Below are 16,864 nucleotides of genomic sequence, written 5' to 3' on the forward strand. Positions count from 1 at the left end.
GAGAATCTGTTGGAAACCTTCTCTTTTCCTCTCAGGAGATTGTGACTACAGTGTGTCACATGGGAAAGCAGTCACAACAACATTTGTTTCTACAGCATGCTCAACTTCCTGCTCTACTCCTACCTCCGGAAGATCTGAAGCAGCAGACTGTGGTTGCTGATGAGTTTCCTGTGAAGAAGGTTCAGTTTGGTTCTGGGTCAAACCCATTTCAGACTCATTGTTCTCAGCCATGACCAGGCAATGCAGTGAAGAGGGACTTCTCCTCACTGGTCACTTTTGTTCACAGTAACCTCCTTCTGTAAGCCATCTTGTTTTTTTGTTATAATTATATTTATTTGCATTTATGATAAAGAGAAACAGTAGGCTGTATGCCAGTATACATGGAACAATTCAGGTGGATATCAGATACATACAACTCCTGTTTCAGTCATGGCAATGCCAGTACAATAATTGGTGAGTGAGGAAGTCCGGGGGGTTGTAACCTTCCGAGCTGAATATCCTGAGTGGTGGACATGCTGATAGGTTTGCATTGTGCATCTTGTGTCTAAGGGTGATCCCGCCAAACATGCAAAGGGAGAACAAAAGATAACTAAAACTCTAAACAGTTTGGGCTGGTAGTATCACCAACAGCTATAACAATTTACTACTGTATAAAGGAACCGGTGTTGCTGCTGGGGTGTATTCAGTGTAATGTCAGTGGCACTGGGGATCGGGGGACGGCCAGGAGGAGAAGAGGACTTGCGGGAGTCCCCTGCGAGCAGGTGTCTACTAGGCCTGGTACGGTGGAGAGAAGATGGTTAGAAGCTTTCAGCCAGGAGTGTGTGGTCTCTGGGCTGGATCCATTGCTGCAGTGGCTGGGGTAGTCTGCCTGTGGCTGCTCCATTTGGGCCATCTTCCTTATTTCTTCTATGGGTCAGCAGCTTGAGCAGAGAGGTCTCTGTACTCCCCGTCAGCTAATTCACAGACTTCTGTTTGTCTCAGTCACTATCCTCTTGTGTACCCGCAGGCAGTCATCATAACAATATTATAAAAAATGTTATAAACTCACAAAAACAAGAGTTGTTTTTTCTCCAAAGTCCATGGGGTATCTATGGGAGGCAGGGAGAGGCAGGCAAAAATGAAAGAAATAATAATAACATGCTTTTCTGTTTTTAAATACAAAATTCAATGCTCACTTCACCACAGCAGTCACTTGCCATAGCTCAGGGAACATTTAGCAGGTTTTACTGCCCCTTAGCGCCAGGGTTTTCCTGGAGGTGACGTACAGGGTAAACTGGCCTGCCATTCCACCCATCTAAACTAGGTGCAAGGAATGACAGGTCAGCCTGCAACAGCCTTTTCCCCATAGGGCTGTCGGAGGGGATTAATCACGGCCGAGGCAGGGTAGTATCCATTGTGATTAACCACTAGGTAGTTATACTTAGGACCTAGTTTCTATAGAAAAAGCTTTTTTACTTGCCTATATCTGTGTCTGAATTGTTGTATTTTTACTTTCTGTCTTTGTACTCTGTCTGTTCATATCTATTCCCTATTTGATGAATGCGTAGATCAACAAACAAATGTGAATCAAATTATGTTTGTTGATCTACGCATTTATCAAAGAGATTAAAATGCTATTTGATTTAATGCAAAATTTACAGGACAAAGACATGTCTGAATTGGAAATTCTTGAAGATTTGGACTTAGATACGAATGGACACAAATACAGTGATTTAAAAAAAAATTGAAGTTTTGTTCTTCATTATCACCAGGTAATAAAATTGTTTTTTTTTTGCTAAGCTTGTCGCCTCAGACTTGGAGAAAGTGAAATAACAGTTTTATCATGGAACACAAGAGAGTCTCACTCAAGAAGATCGAAAAGCATTGAATGATTTGACCAAGAATGACAAAATAATAATTAAGCCTGCAGATAAGAGAGGCAATATAGTGATCCTTAACACAGAGGATTATATAAAAGAGGCATATAGACAGTTAAAAGATGAGAACAACTACACAAAACTATTGAAGAACACCAACAAAAAGATGGCTATGAACTTGAATTCTAAGCTCCAACACTGGCATCAGGAGCTCCTTTTAAATGATGATGAATATGAATACATGAAGATGGAAAAACCCACCATACCTACTATACATTTTCTATCACAGATCCACAAATCAATGCACAATCCTCCAAAAGGCTAATTGTGTCTGCTTGTGATTCACTCTATGAGACGGTCTCGAACTATGTGGACTACCATCTTACCTGCATCATTAAAAGACTTAGAGGCCCTTGCCGCACACTGAGCCACTGGAGCGTCATTTGCTTTGATGCTTTGGTACCGCAGTGTGCCAGCCCATATTTACAAGGCCATGCAACACCTTGCATGGCTTTTCATGGCCGTGTAAATACAGACCCCTTTCACGCATAACACTGCGTGAAGGAGGAGTTACATGGGTGTTGTTTGGGGTGTTCCAAAGCAACACCCATTGAACCCGAAGGAATTACAAGTTTGGGAATGTGTCAGATTCCTATGTCATCTCAGGGTAAGAGAGGCACAACTGGGAGAAATATCTTTATTACCCTATTAGGAGTTCACTGCAGGGCCTTAACATTGACGCCGGCTCGTAATCGAGCCGGCGCCAATGTGTCCATGCAGCAGGTGCAGCAGCTCCAATCGCTCTTTACACTGCCCGTAATTCAGGCTGTGGAAAGCACAACGGGGCTCGCCATGGGGGCCTCTGCACTGCCCATGCCAAGAGGCACATTCATACTCGGTTGTGGTGTGTGCCATTTGAACTGCCTAGTGAACCGCAGTGGGCTAAGAAGATCTGCGCACATCACGACATAACGTCACACCAACCACAAGAGCCCCAGAGGAAGAGGTGGTGACTTCCCTTCCTCCCTGACCCCCAGCCACATTCAAATATGTTCCGACTTTCATTAGGAGCGTCTCTTTTTCCGCATTTAGAAGATACAATCAATCCGTTTAACACTTTCTAGTAAATAACCAACCCTAAAGAGGCTAATAGCGCTATTCCCCTGCCCCCACCCGTGGGAAAAATGCACAGTCAACCCATTCTTTCATTCTTTGTATCGCAAGGTCATGGCTTTGGCACCAGAAGTTCAAAGAAGAGCTTCTAATTCATTGCTCTCACGGACCTCCTGAATCTTTTTATCTGTACAAGATGTGTGTTTTACAAGGTTGGAATTTTTTTTCCTAAAAGGTAATCAACTTCTCAGGGGCTGCCCATCGCCCGCTCCTTTTAAGCAGAAAGATAAGGAAAGATAGAATGATAATAATGAAGCGTTGCTATCATTTTGTCTTTCCTGGGAGCTGTGTTAGGGCAGGGCGAGGGTGGGCTGGGCTGGATAGGGTCGGAGGAGGGCTGAAGGGAGGAATGGAGTGCACAATAAGTGCGCATGTTTGTTTTGCGACTGTGTTGGGCCAGTCAAACAGACATGCGCAATTTGCATTTCTCCACCCGGCTGTATTGAACAGCTGGGTGGAGAAAGTGCACAGGCCTTCACTCCACTCACACCAATCACAATGCTGCTGTCATGCTGATGACAGCAACGTCGTGTTTGGCTGAGAGCCTGTGTGCTGCTTCGAAGACAAACACGTCTCCCGAAGAAACCTATGTTTTTTTTTCTTTATTTTTTTATCCCCCCATGCAGTGGCACCTGCCACTGCAACTTCTCCAAGTTTAAATAAAATAGCAATGAAATTTTTTTTTTGCAGAAATAAAAACTGAAACAATGGCCCTCATTACAACATTGGCGGTAAAAGCCGCTTATCGCCGCGCAGAAGACCAATACACCGCCGCAGCCGCGGAATTCCACCACAGCTATTATGACCCACTGTTCGGAATCCGCCGAAATTCAGACACCCACACAAGTCCGCCACACCAAAGGTCAGTGATAAACTGGCGAAAACAAAACCTCCACCGTCACGCCAACAGAAACACGCCCATGCTATTACAACCCACGAATCCACGCGGCGGTCTTTCAACCGCGGTATTCCATTGGCGGTACACACCGCCGCGCTCAAAATACACACACATCTCCAAAACACCACCACATTGGACAATTCCAAATACACACACCTGATACACATACAAACACCACTCCCACACAACCAATTCAATATAAAACACACACCCACATCACCCACAAACCCCTACGACCAAAAATTATAGACGAAAGCGAGAGAGAGAGAGCACAGCAATAGACAACCCCACCACACAGAGGCACACAACACCATCACCCACACAACATCCATGCACAAAACACCACACACCACTACACATCACCACACTCATCAACACATACACCACCCCACACATCACCTACACCACCCCATGGCACGCCAAAGACACCCCAGGTATTTGGAGGAGGAGCTCAGGGTTATGGTGGAGGAAATCGTACGGGTAGAGCCACAGCTATTTGGATCACAGGTGCAGCACACCTCTATAGCTAGGAAGATGGAGCTATGGCGAAGAATCGTGGACAGGGTCAACGCAGTGGGACAGCACCCGAGAAATCGGGAGGACATCAGGAAGAGGTGGAACGACCTACGGGGGAAGGTGCGTTCAGTGGTCTCCAGGCACAACATCGCGATTCAGCGGACTGGCGGCGGACCCCCACCTCCTCCCCCACAACTAACAACATGGGAGAAGCAGGTCTTGACCATTATGCATCCAGAGGGCCTCGGAGGAGTCTGTGGAGGAATGGACACTGGTAAGTAAAATCTTAACTATCATATCCCCCACCCTACCTGCATGCTATCACACCCCCCCACCCTCACCCCCTCCCCTATCACTCCAACTCCTCACTAATGTACTAATAACACAAACCACCCATCCCAACACCAAGCCCTGCATGACACAACAAAGCATGGACACCCATCACTAAAGCATGCCCACAGCATATACCCATAACACCCCCCCAACCATCATCACACAAGCCCCCACACAGGAATGCTTGCACTGGGGTACACGCACACCCACCCATTGCACACCATGACACACACAGATGCAATAATCATGCTAACCACTACGTAACGTCACCAGACTGGAGGGTCCAGACATCTCTACTCCACCCACAGAAGAGGCCCACATTGACAACAGCAGCTTTGGCCAACTGGATCCAGATGACCAGCCCGGACCATCGTGGGCCTCGGGACAGTCGGTTCCCCTCGCACAGGCACAGCCCAACACTGACCTTCCACCCTCTGGTAACACCAGCACAGCACCCACCCAGCGGGCCCATACCTCCGTCCCCAGGAAACGTCAATCAGCTGTGTGTCCACCACTACAGGGAACCCAGGATAACCCACCACCCCAACAACAACAGGGACCTGGGGGCAGTGGTAGTGGGCACACGGTCCAGGGGACGGAGGCAAAGGAACACAGGGGAACTGAGAGGGCTGCTGTGCGACAGGGGGCGGACAGGCCAAGGGAACCCACTCTCCACAAGGCCCTCTCCTCCATCATGGGAGCATACCACCACTCCCAGGAGACAATGGCTACGGTCCTGGCCAAGTTTCAGGAGACCCAGCGCATGCAGGAGGAACAGTATTTGGGGTTCAGGGAGGAGCTCAGAACCATCAGCTCCGCCCTGGGCACGATCATAGGGGTGCTGAAGGACATACAAAAGACCATGAGGGACACCGTGGAACTCCAAGGGGCCCCTGACACTAGCCTGGACGATGAACTGCCCACCACCTCCGCCGGCGCTAGTGGACAGGACGCCCCGTCACAGGACCACCACACCAGCACCCCACCCCCTGCAGATGGTGAACCACCCCGCAAGCGGTTCTGTGAGATCCAGGAACAGGACAGAGCAAGATGGCAAGACCTCCGCCAGGAAATGAGACTACCCTGATTGTCCTCCCACTGTCCCACTTTGTTACCCTGTCCAGATTGGAACTGCCCCAGCTCCACTTCCTATGCCCATATGGGCAATGCACCTGTGAGACTAATAGACTGGACTCTGCCATGGACATTCCTCCACCATCACCCATCACCATTTTGCTACCCCCTCCAATAATTAGCACTTCAATAAACACCCTTGAACCACAAAACAATCTGGAGTCAGTCTGTGATTTTGAATTTTTTTATTATCTATGACAATGACAAAAACCGTTCGAAAATGTAATGTCAACCTACCTATGTTACACATCACAAGCCCATGAAGGATGCAAGCAGATGACACACGTTGGTAACCACACCTGTGAAACCGTAATGGAAATGTATCACTCAGTTAGCAAATACTACTTCAAATTGACAGACAGGATAGAGGTAGAAGTGTGAAAGTAAATGTAATAGTAACAAAATTGTTCTCACCTGTGTGTCACTGTTGTCAATGTCTTCTTCCTCTGCTTCCTCCTCATCACTGTCCACAGGCTCCACAGCTGCCACAACACCGTCATCTGGACCATCCTCCTGCAGAAAAGGCACCTGTTGTCGCAAAGCCAAGTTGTGAAGCATACAGCAGGCCACGATGATCTGGCACACCTTCTTTGGTGAGTAGAATAGGGATCCACCTGTCATATGGAGGCACCTGAACCTGGCCTTCAGGAGGCCGAAGGTGCGTTCGATCACCCTCCTAGTCCGCCCATGGGCCTCATTGTAGCGTTCCTCTGCCCTGGTCCTGGGATTCCTCACTGGGGTCAGTAGCCATGACAGGTTGGGGTAACCAGAGTCCCCTAATAGCCACACACAGTGCCTCTGGAGTTGACCCATCACATACGGGATGCTGCTATTCCGCAGGATGTAGGCATCATGCACTGAGCCAGGGAACATAGCATTTACCTGCGAGATGTACTGGTCTGCCAAACATACCATCTGTACATTCATCGAATGATAACTCTTCTTGTTCCTGTACACCTGTTCACTCCTGTAGGGGGGGACCAAAGCCACATGGGTCCCATCAATGGCACCTATGATGTTAGGGATATGTCCCAGGGCATAGAAGTCACCTTTAACTATAGCCAAATCCTCCACCTGAGGGAAAACGATGTAGCTCCTCACGTGTTTCAGCAGGGCAGACAACACTCTGGACAACACGTTAGAAAACATAGGCTGGGACATCCCTGATGCCATGGCCACTGTTGTTTGAAATGACCCACTTGCTAGGAAATGGAGCACTGATAGCACCTGCACTTGAGGGGGTATTCCTGTGGGATGGCGGATTGGTGACATCAGGTCTGGCTCCAACTGGGTACACAGTTCCTGGATTGTGGCACAGTCAAACCTGTAGCTGATGATTAAATGTCGCTCCTCCATTGTTAACAGGTCCACCAGCGGTCGGTACACCGGAGGATTCCGCCATCTCCTCACATGTCCCAGCTGACGGTGCCTAAGAAGGACAACAGCGACCACAGAGTCAACCAATTCTGAGGTATGTACCCACAGCTACACAGAACACGACACTAAATACAAAATTCTTTCTGTATGTGTGTTGAGTCTAGGCCTAGGTATGTGTGACGCAGTTGTAAATGAAGCCATGTGGGCCCCTGAAATGCCAGCTGCCTGACCTCTAAACTGGGACAATGGGATGTGAGGTAACTCCGCTGGCGTTGTACACCGTCGCGGTAGGCGGTCGTAGACCGCGGCGCAATGCTACATTGGTTAACATTGGACCCTATGGGTCCCAGGAGCCAATGATGAAGTGCGCCGGCGGTGATGATACGCACCGCCGCGGACGTCACCGCTGCGGACATGACCGCCATTTTCTATCTGTTCAATCACTCGATACCTGATCTTCGACAGGAGAGGACCTACACTACAAGTGCTGCTGTGACCTCGGTCTGGAAGAGACAATGGCTGGTGCGTCTGGGGAAAGGGCCCCTGCCTTCACTGCACAGGAGTTGGAGAAGCTCGTGGACGGGGTCCTCCCCCAGTACACGCTACTCTACGGTCCTCCAGACCAACAGGTAAGTACACAGGGAGCACGTTGTATGGGCTATGCCTGGGTGGAGAGGGCTGGATGTTAGTTGGAAGGGGGCAGAGTTCAGGGAACATGAAGGACTGTGAATGCATGTGCCACATCGCAAGGGTAGGGGTGGAGGCCACTCACATCGACGGTGCAGTTGGTAATGACTTCTCTTCTTCCCCTGTGCATGTCATGTACGTCAGCGCCCACCAGAAGAAGGACATTTGGCGTGCCATCGCCAAGGATGTCCGGACCCTGGGGGTCCACCAGAGACAGGGCACCCACTGCCGGAAAAGATGGGAAGACATTCGCCGCTGGAGCAAGAAGACGGCGGAGGCTCAGCTGGGGATGGCCTCCCAACGTGGGAAGGGTGCCTGTCGCACCATGACCCCCCTGATGTTCCGGATCCTGGTGGTGGCCTACCCTCAGTTGGATGGGCGCATGAGGGCATCACAGCAGACACAAGGGGGTGAGTACACTCACATTCTGATGACTTTGCGCGCAGTGGAGGGGTCTGGGTGGGGGGGGAGGGCTGTGGGTTTCCCTAGGCCAGGGCGAGTTCTGTAGGCTAGGCACCTCCGGAATGCAGGCCATGTGCCACTCCACCCCACCTCTGTAGAGTGGCAAGTACAGGTATACATGCCCCTGTGTCATCTATGTGGGCAGATGACACTCATAGCCATGTAGGCCATATCCTAGGAACTGCATCTGTAGAGGCCAAGAGCACGGCGTAGTGCAGTGGGCTGCTGTGTCTGTATTGTCTGCCAACGGTAGCGGTAAGCCATGCACTCAACCTGTCTTTCTTCTGTTTCCCCACCCCTTTTTGTGCTCTCCCTGTTCTTTTGTGCATCAGCATCATCAGGCTGAGGTACAGTGGCACCGGAGCACGAGGGGGCTGCATCCCACATGGCCATGGAGGGCCACATCACGGACTCAGAATACACCAGTGGGATGGAGGGCGAGGGGAGCTTCACGTCGGTCACCAGATCAGCAAACAGCGACACGGACTCGTACTCCGATGGGAGCTCCCTTGTGGTGGCAGCCCCATCTGTGCCCCCCACTTCTACAGGTACAGCCGCCACCCCCCCATCAGCACCGCCCTCCCAGCAGCCCCTCAGCCTTCGCTCCGTGCCCGCTCATCCAGGAGGGTGGGCATCACCTTCGCCCCAGGCACCTCAGCCCCTGCCCCTGTCACCCCTGCTGCCCTCAGTGAGGAGGCCATTGACCTCCTCAGGTCACTCACTGTTGGGCAGTCTACCATTGTGAATGCCATCCAGGGTGTAGAAAGGGAGTTGCAACACACTAATGCATTCCTGGAGGGCATTCATTCTGGTCAGGCTGCCCATCATCGAACCCTGCTATTTCTGGCCTCAGCACTGATGGCAGCCATTGTCCCTGTCTCTAGCCTCCCCCCTCCAACTTCCTCCACCCAGACCCAATCCCCTGTACCCCAGCCTATCCCAAGCAGACCATCAGACCAGCCTGCACACACCTCAACACACAAGGGCAGCTCAGGCAAACATAGGCACCACACATCCCACAGGCACTCACACAAGCATCACCCACATACAGACACAGCAACATCCACTGCCTCCACTGTGTCCCTCTCCTCGTCGTCTCCCTCCTCCCACCCAGTCTCATCTACACTCTCACCTGCATGCACTACCACTACAGCAACTAGGACTCGCACCAGAACACCCAGCACCACACCCCTCTCACCTGCACTCACCACCCCCACTACCATTTACACGTCCCCTGTGTCCTCTCCCAGTGTGTCTGTGACGCCCCCTCCCAAAGTACACAAACGCGGGCACCCACACACCCAACATCCATCCACCTCACGACAGCCTCCAGAACATGCACCTGCACCCAAATCATCTAAAGTTACACCTCCTACAACCACCTCCTCTTCCTCCACTCCCAGACCCCCTCCAGCTACCCGTCCCAGTGTTCATCAGAAACTTTTCCTGAGCAACCTTGACCTCTGTCCCACCACCCCCCCTCCAATTCATAGGTCCCGTACTAGCACCTCAGCCAAAAAAAAGTCCTGTACCAGTGGTGCGTGTTAGAGGTATGTGGAGTGCACCGGGCACCAGGGCAGCCAGTGTGACACGGAGCCAAAGCACTGCCAGTCCACCCCCTGTAAAGCACCAGAAGTTGGGCAGTGCCCGACGGGAGAGGGGGAAGACTCCTGCAGCAAAGCCGCTCACAAGGGTCCCGGGGGGAGTGTCGAGTCAGCTGTGACTCCTCCCAAGGTGGGGAAGGGGCAGAAGAAGTCTCCAAAGTTTGGTAAGAGCAGCACGGCGGAGAAGGCTGCCATCCTCCCTGCTGGCCAGGACGCCACCGCTAGCCCCATCGTCACTGGTCTGGAGACCACCACCAGAGTCAGTGCCCAGGAGGGCAGCACTATCGTCACTGGTCCGGAGACCACCGCCAGAGGGCAGCAGTATCGTCACTGGTCCGGAGACCACCGCCAGAGTCAGTGCCCTGGAGGGCAGCACTATTGTCACTGGTCCGGAGACCACCACCAGAGTCAGTGCCCAGGAGGGCAGCACTATCGTCACTGGTCCGGAGACCACCGCCAGTCAGTGCCCAGGAGGGCAGCACTATCGTCACTGGTCCGGAGACCACCGCCAGAGTCAGTGCCCTGAAGGGCAGCACTATCGTCACTGGTATGGAGACCACCAACAGAGTCAGTGCCCTGGAGGGCAGCACTATCGTCACTGGTCCGGAGACCACCGCCAGCGTCAGTGCCCTGGAGGGCCCCGGCAGCCACAGCCCCGCTGGGCACTGAGGGACCGTCATGCCACTCACAGTTGCACAGGTCAGAGACAGCAAAGTCAAGCCCCGCTGAACAGGGCAAAGACCGCTGAACAGGGCAAAGACCGCCATGGCAAGCACCGCTGAACAGGGCAAAGACCGCCATGGCAAGCACCGCTGAACAGGGCAAAGACCGCCATGGCAAGCACCGCTGAACAGGGCAAGCACCGCTGAACAGGGCAAAGACCGCCATGGCAAGCACCGCTGAACAGGGCACGGCCAACTCAAGCATCGTTAGCCCATGTGCGGCTGGGACAGTGACAGAACTGGGACTGTCACGGGGAGCGTGATGCACTCTGGGCACCAGTCCCCCTCCAGAACCAGTGGAGAACTGCATCCACTACCTGAATCCTTCACAGGATGAAGCACTCTGGGCACCAGTCTCCCTCCAGGACCAGTGGAGAACTGCATCCACTACCTGAATCCTTCACAGGATGAAGCACTCTGGGCACCAGTCCCCCTCCAGGACCAGTGGAGAACTGCATCCACTACCTGAATCCTTCACAGGATGAAGCACTCTGGGCACCAGTCCCCCTCCAGAACCAGTGGAGACTGTTATCCACTTGAGAGTCTGTGGCTTTGCACACCCCAGGATGGTACAGTGGGCAACCCACCCACTGGAGAGACTTGAGAGACTGTGGCTTTGCACTCCCCAGGATGGTACAGTGGGCATGGAGCCCCCTCGTGGATCTGGCGTGGTGCTGTCATCCGGCTGAGGTGCCCCCCCTTCCCCCTGAGGTGCCTGTTGTATTTCTATCTGATGCCCCTGCAGTGTTCTCTCCATTTGTGGACAGGTATTGTGTGTGGGCCTCGCCCATGCATTGTGGGCCCAGTGGTCCACGGACATTGAATTGTGCATACCTGCACTACTAATCGTGATGTATATATTTGGAATGTGTATATATTTCTATATATATGAGCTTACTGTATTTGGATACATTACAATGGTTGTACTGATTTCCTTTTGTCTTTGCATTCTTCCGGGGGGATTGGGGGTTGTTACTGTGATGTTTGGAAATGCATTTGTGTGTGTGTTGTAGTGTGCGAGGGTCAGGTTGGGGGTGGGGGTGTTGCGTGTGTGTGTCCCTGACTTTTGCCTCCCCCCTCCCCTATGTCGTAGGTGCAGTACTCACCGTTGTCTTCGGCGCCGCCGTTGCTGATGTTCGTAGAGGAGCAGGAAGACAAGCGCAGGGAGTATTTGGAGTTCCGGCTCCATGTTGGCCTCCTTCCTCGTGGATGTGTTAAGGTGAGCGTTTTCCCATTGCAAAAGCTGTTTCCGCCGTGTTTTTATCCACCGTGAATCCGCCCCGGAAAAGGTGGCGGATTGGTGGGTTTGTAATAGTGTGGGCGGTACATTGTCCTCCGCCTGTCTGTTGCCGGTGACCGCCGCGCTGCTTGCCTGTACCGCCGTGGCGGTCGGAGTGTTAAAGTGGCTGTCTATGTTGGCGGTTTCCGCCACGGTCATAATTCCCTTTTTTTTCCGCCAGCCTGTTTGCGGTATTACCGCAGCTTTAAAACCGTCCGCCAGGGTTGTAATGACCCCCAATATTTTTCCAAAACAAATCCTCATGGAAGAAATATTTTCTAAAAAAGAATCTCTGAATGTTGCCCACAAGATAAGTTTTGGGTCAATGAACCTTTCCATGAAGCTGTGAATTATAGCATCTTGAAAAAACTGGTTGCCAAAATTACAATTTCAAGCACTTCTAGCTTAATCTCAGCAGACTTTGAGGGACATTTAGACCCTGATGCCCCAGGCACCGAGGTCCTGATTGAACATAGGCAGCAGACACCTGCTGGATCAGAGGGGAATTTTAACAATTGGAGAGTTCTGCCAATGTGTGGGGACATTACCAAAATACAGGATTGGGGGCCCCAAAGTAGGGAGCAATATTTAGCTCCTTGATGCCATTCATATTGAGTAGAGCAGATACACGTTTGCCATTTGTCCTAAGCTGACTGTATCCAGTGAAAGGGTTTTAGTCTGCTTTTTCCAATGCTTGGGGCATCTGCTTGAACTATTGGATCATATTATCATGTTTGCTAAGAATATCTGTAATCATCACAGCTTAATCTTTTTTCTATGAACATTGGCAGACTAATGATTGCTTGAAGATGTTTTCAAATAAATGGGATAGACAGTTGACAATAAAACTTGTGTTTTTAAGTCCCCAAAAAGAGTTGATCAATGGTTAAGAAAATTCAAAATGCATATTCTAATTCAAATATGTTTATTCCATTTTATTTTAAATGATGAGAGAAATGATTCTTTCAAAGTTAATGGCTCTGCCAGCCAACAAGTGTTTTGCCCTCCTGAGCGTCATCAAGTCAGGGGCTTTTTTCAAGGCTCCATGCAGTTTACCACTAACATATTCAAACATATCAACAGCCCTACTCATTTGAAAATAGCCTTGTTGGATGTGGGTTTAGAGGGTCTTTGCCCACTTTTAAGAATAGGCAGTCTTTTTTCAAATATCAGGCCACTTGAGGGTAGCGTTAGCCCCTGGTGCATACCCCTTCCCATTTTTAATCATTGCTAAAGGGTGTCTCAACTTTTACAACCCAGCTACAGTAGAAACAGAAAGTTTGCTATTTTTAACACAGATGGGTGAAATATAATAGCAGTCAGTGAATACTCAACCAGGTATGGTGTTGATATTTTCTATAGTGTGTGGTGCCATTTGGGTTGTGCAGTGTGCCATCAATGTTCCAATAGATAATGGATGTCATCTTGTCCAACATCTCATGGTACTGTTTCTAGCCAAATGGGATATTGTGTCATGAACGCAGATAGGAACATCAGAAGCCATTGTTGTACCCTGATGACAAAAAAACAAGGAAATGTTACCAGGAAACTTTCAGGCTGGTACACATAAAGACTTTCAATCGTCCAGTCTCTCTTCTGGGAGATAACAAGTGAGGAACAAACCTCTATACCTCTATTCTCGTGTATCTTGCTCCAGCAATAGTCCCATTTTCTTGCCAGTGCTGGAAACATTGCTTAATGTAATAGAGGCCCATGGAACCACAACTGATTGTTAGGCAAATTCTCTTGTGTAAGATGACCACCACATAAATGTAATAAACAGCCATCGCCATTGATAAGAGAATTCCTTACAGAACCTCATTGGTTCGCCAACCAGGCCTCTTGCAGCCCTGCAGAGGTTGGAGCACTGCTCATACCAACGCAACAGGTCATGTCTTCTTTACACCCTAGATGCATTGTGTACTCCCTTACGTTGTTAAGACTTCCATATGCTGTGTTACTCACTCAAGTAATCTTCCACTCACATATGTGCAAATGTCCTGCCAAATTACCTTTAAATCCCAGTGCCTTTTTTTCCTTCATATCCATTCAGGTCCTTTCCTCCTGGCTTCCTTATCCTCCGCTTAGAACCTTTTTCCCTGGATCTTCATGGCTTGTTCCTCACTTATGCATTCTTCCCTTCACACACCTTCAATCCCTGCCAAAAGTCCTGCCCTGCCTCCAAAGCCCTTGTTATGCAAGTATCTTTATACCACATGCCATCTGCTCCATTCACGCAAGCAAAAGACAAAAGGTCCTACAAGGGAGTAGTATAACGCTAGACTTCCACGGCAATAGTTGTGCAAAACTCAAATTAATTTGGTTCAAATTAAAGCAAGTTTACTAACACAAAATCTTGGTTCTGCTAATAATTCATTTTTGGTTTAGACTGATACAAAACAGGTGCATCTAAAGGTGAGACGGTGCACTGCAAGTGAGGTAGTCAGAGATAAGCACTAAAGTGCTATACAATATATAAATATGTACACATGACTGGTGACCATATCCAGAAGAGATAAATCACCCACAAGCAATGAGTATAGGTGTCCCTAGTCAACCTTTCAAAGAACCAGACAGCGTTAAATGATAGTTGATGTTTCGACCCATAAGATTACTCAGCTAAGGGTCATCATCAGCACAACATATTATGCGGGATGCACCTGCCGAGGTCAAAGGTCCACCCTGTCAATAGACCAGTGTTGCAAAAGTGGTGATCTGTCCACAATGCTGTGCAATGAGTATTCATAACCAGCTGCAAGGGGGGCAGACCATTCTTTGTCTTAGACCACATGCACTGGCCAGATTTACATACAAGCTTTTATGAAAATGGGGTGAGCGCGTGTGGTCTAAGATGAAGAACCCGAGTTGTCGTTGTCTCTGAGCACAACCAACCTTGTTGGGAGAGTTTTCTCCTACTCTGCAGCACAGGGAGCCTGATGAACAGTTTCCAAAGGGGAACTGTATAGTCTGTCTGGATGTGGTTGTTAGTCATGTGTATATATTTATATATTGTATAGCACTTCTGTTGAATTCATGTGTATTTTTCACAACTATTGCATTGAAAGTCTAGGGTTATACTTCCCCCTTGTAGAACCTTTTGTGTTTTGTGTTTTGTCTTTTGTTTACCTTACCCGTGTCCAAGCATTACTGGGTAGCCCCTTAAGACCCTCCATGCAAGAACTGGTGTTGCACACCACCTGCACTTCTCACTAGCCCAGATGCTGTGTTCATGGTATGTGCCTGCTCGTGTCACTTTCCAACCATGGAGAATTTAGCGGTCACACTGTCTACTCACAATGTTTATCAAAGTGGACAGTGGACTGCTCAGACCGTACACTTTTTGCGTTACAACCACAGCACTGTCACCCGCTACATGTAAGTATGCATGCTAGCCTCTGCCAAGGTCCAGTCCACAGGGTTGTCTTGTACACTGCCAATGTCTTTGAACTCCACAGCATGTGCGCTCTCTTACACCTTCTATCCCTGAGCATCTAGCAGTCTATTCAAGTCTGAACTCCTTGTTGAAACCTGGAGCACCAAACCTCTGACATAGATCAGACAGCGTAACACCTGCTAAACCAGGCATCTGCTGATCTGGTGATTTCCATACTGGGTGAGGCTAGATGAAGCCCCTGACGTATGACTGGGGATGGTATTGTGTTGCACTCGTTAGCACCTAATGACAGACTATGGTGTGTGTGTTTCACAGAAAAAAGAAGTTAGTTACTGTTTGCAGTGAACTATAGTCCCCACTTCCTGCCAATCCAGTTACCAAAAATAGTAGATAACTGAGCTGGTGGGTCTATGTGATTAGCGCTATGGGGGTCATTATGACCCTGGCGGAAGGCGGAGAAGCGGCGGTAAGACCGCCAACAGGTCTTTTTGTATTATGACCATGGCGGTTACTGCCATGGTCATCCGCCGGTTCTCCGTTCCGCCCACCGGGCTGGAGACCTGGGTCTCCAGCCCAGCGGCCGTCACTATACCGCCAGCGGTATTTTGACCCGGCTTACCGCCGTGGATTTCCTGCAGTTGGAACGCCATGAAATCCATGGCGGTAAGCACTATCAGTGCCAGGGAATTCCTTCCCTGGCACTGATAGGGGTCTCCCCCACCCCCCACCCCCACCCGACTCCCTCCCCTACACCCCCCACCACCCCTGCCACCCCCCAAAGGTGGCAGGGCCCCCCTCCCCACCCTGACCCTCAACATCACAGAAACTCACACACACACGACACGCACGCAGGCACCACCAACACACACACGCACACACACCGACATACATGCCTACATCCACACACACAGTCAGACACGCACACCCACATACAAACATACACGCACACATCCATACCGACATACCCACAGGCATACACGCACTCATTGCAAAACACGCAACACCCCCGCAAGCATACACGCACTCACACACCCCCTCTACATACACAGACGCACACCCCATGCACCTACACAACACACAACACCCCCCCACCCCCCTAACGGACGACCGACTTACCTGTTCCGTTGATGCTCCGGGAGGGGACGGGAGCCATGGGGGCTGCTCCGCCGACACCACACCGCCAACAGAACACCGCCACGCCGAATCACAGGATGTGATTCGGTGGGCGGTGTTCTGTTGGCGTGGCGGTGAAGCAACCTCCACTTCCCCGCCGCCTGCCAGTATGGCTGTTGGCGGCTCTCTGTCTGTAAAAGGAAGGAGAGCAGCCAACAGTCATAATACGCCGAGCGGCAAACCGCCACTACTGGCAGTCTTCCGCATGGCAGGCCCTCGGCGGTCTTGTAAAAAGACCGCCGAGGTTGTAATGACC

Source organism: Pleurodeles waltl, chromosome 5 (genome assembly GCF_031143425.1).
Source record: "Pleurodeles waltl isolate 20211129_DDA chromosome 5, aPleWal1.hap1.20221129, whole genome shotgun sequence".
Lineage (NCBI taxonomy): Eukaryota > Metazoa > Chordata > Amphibia > Caudata > Salamandridae > Pleurodeles > Pleurodeles waltl.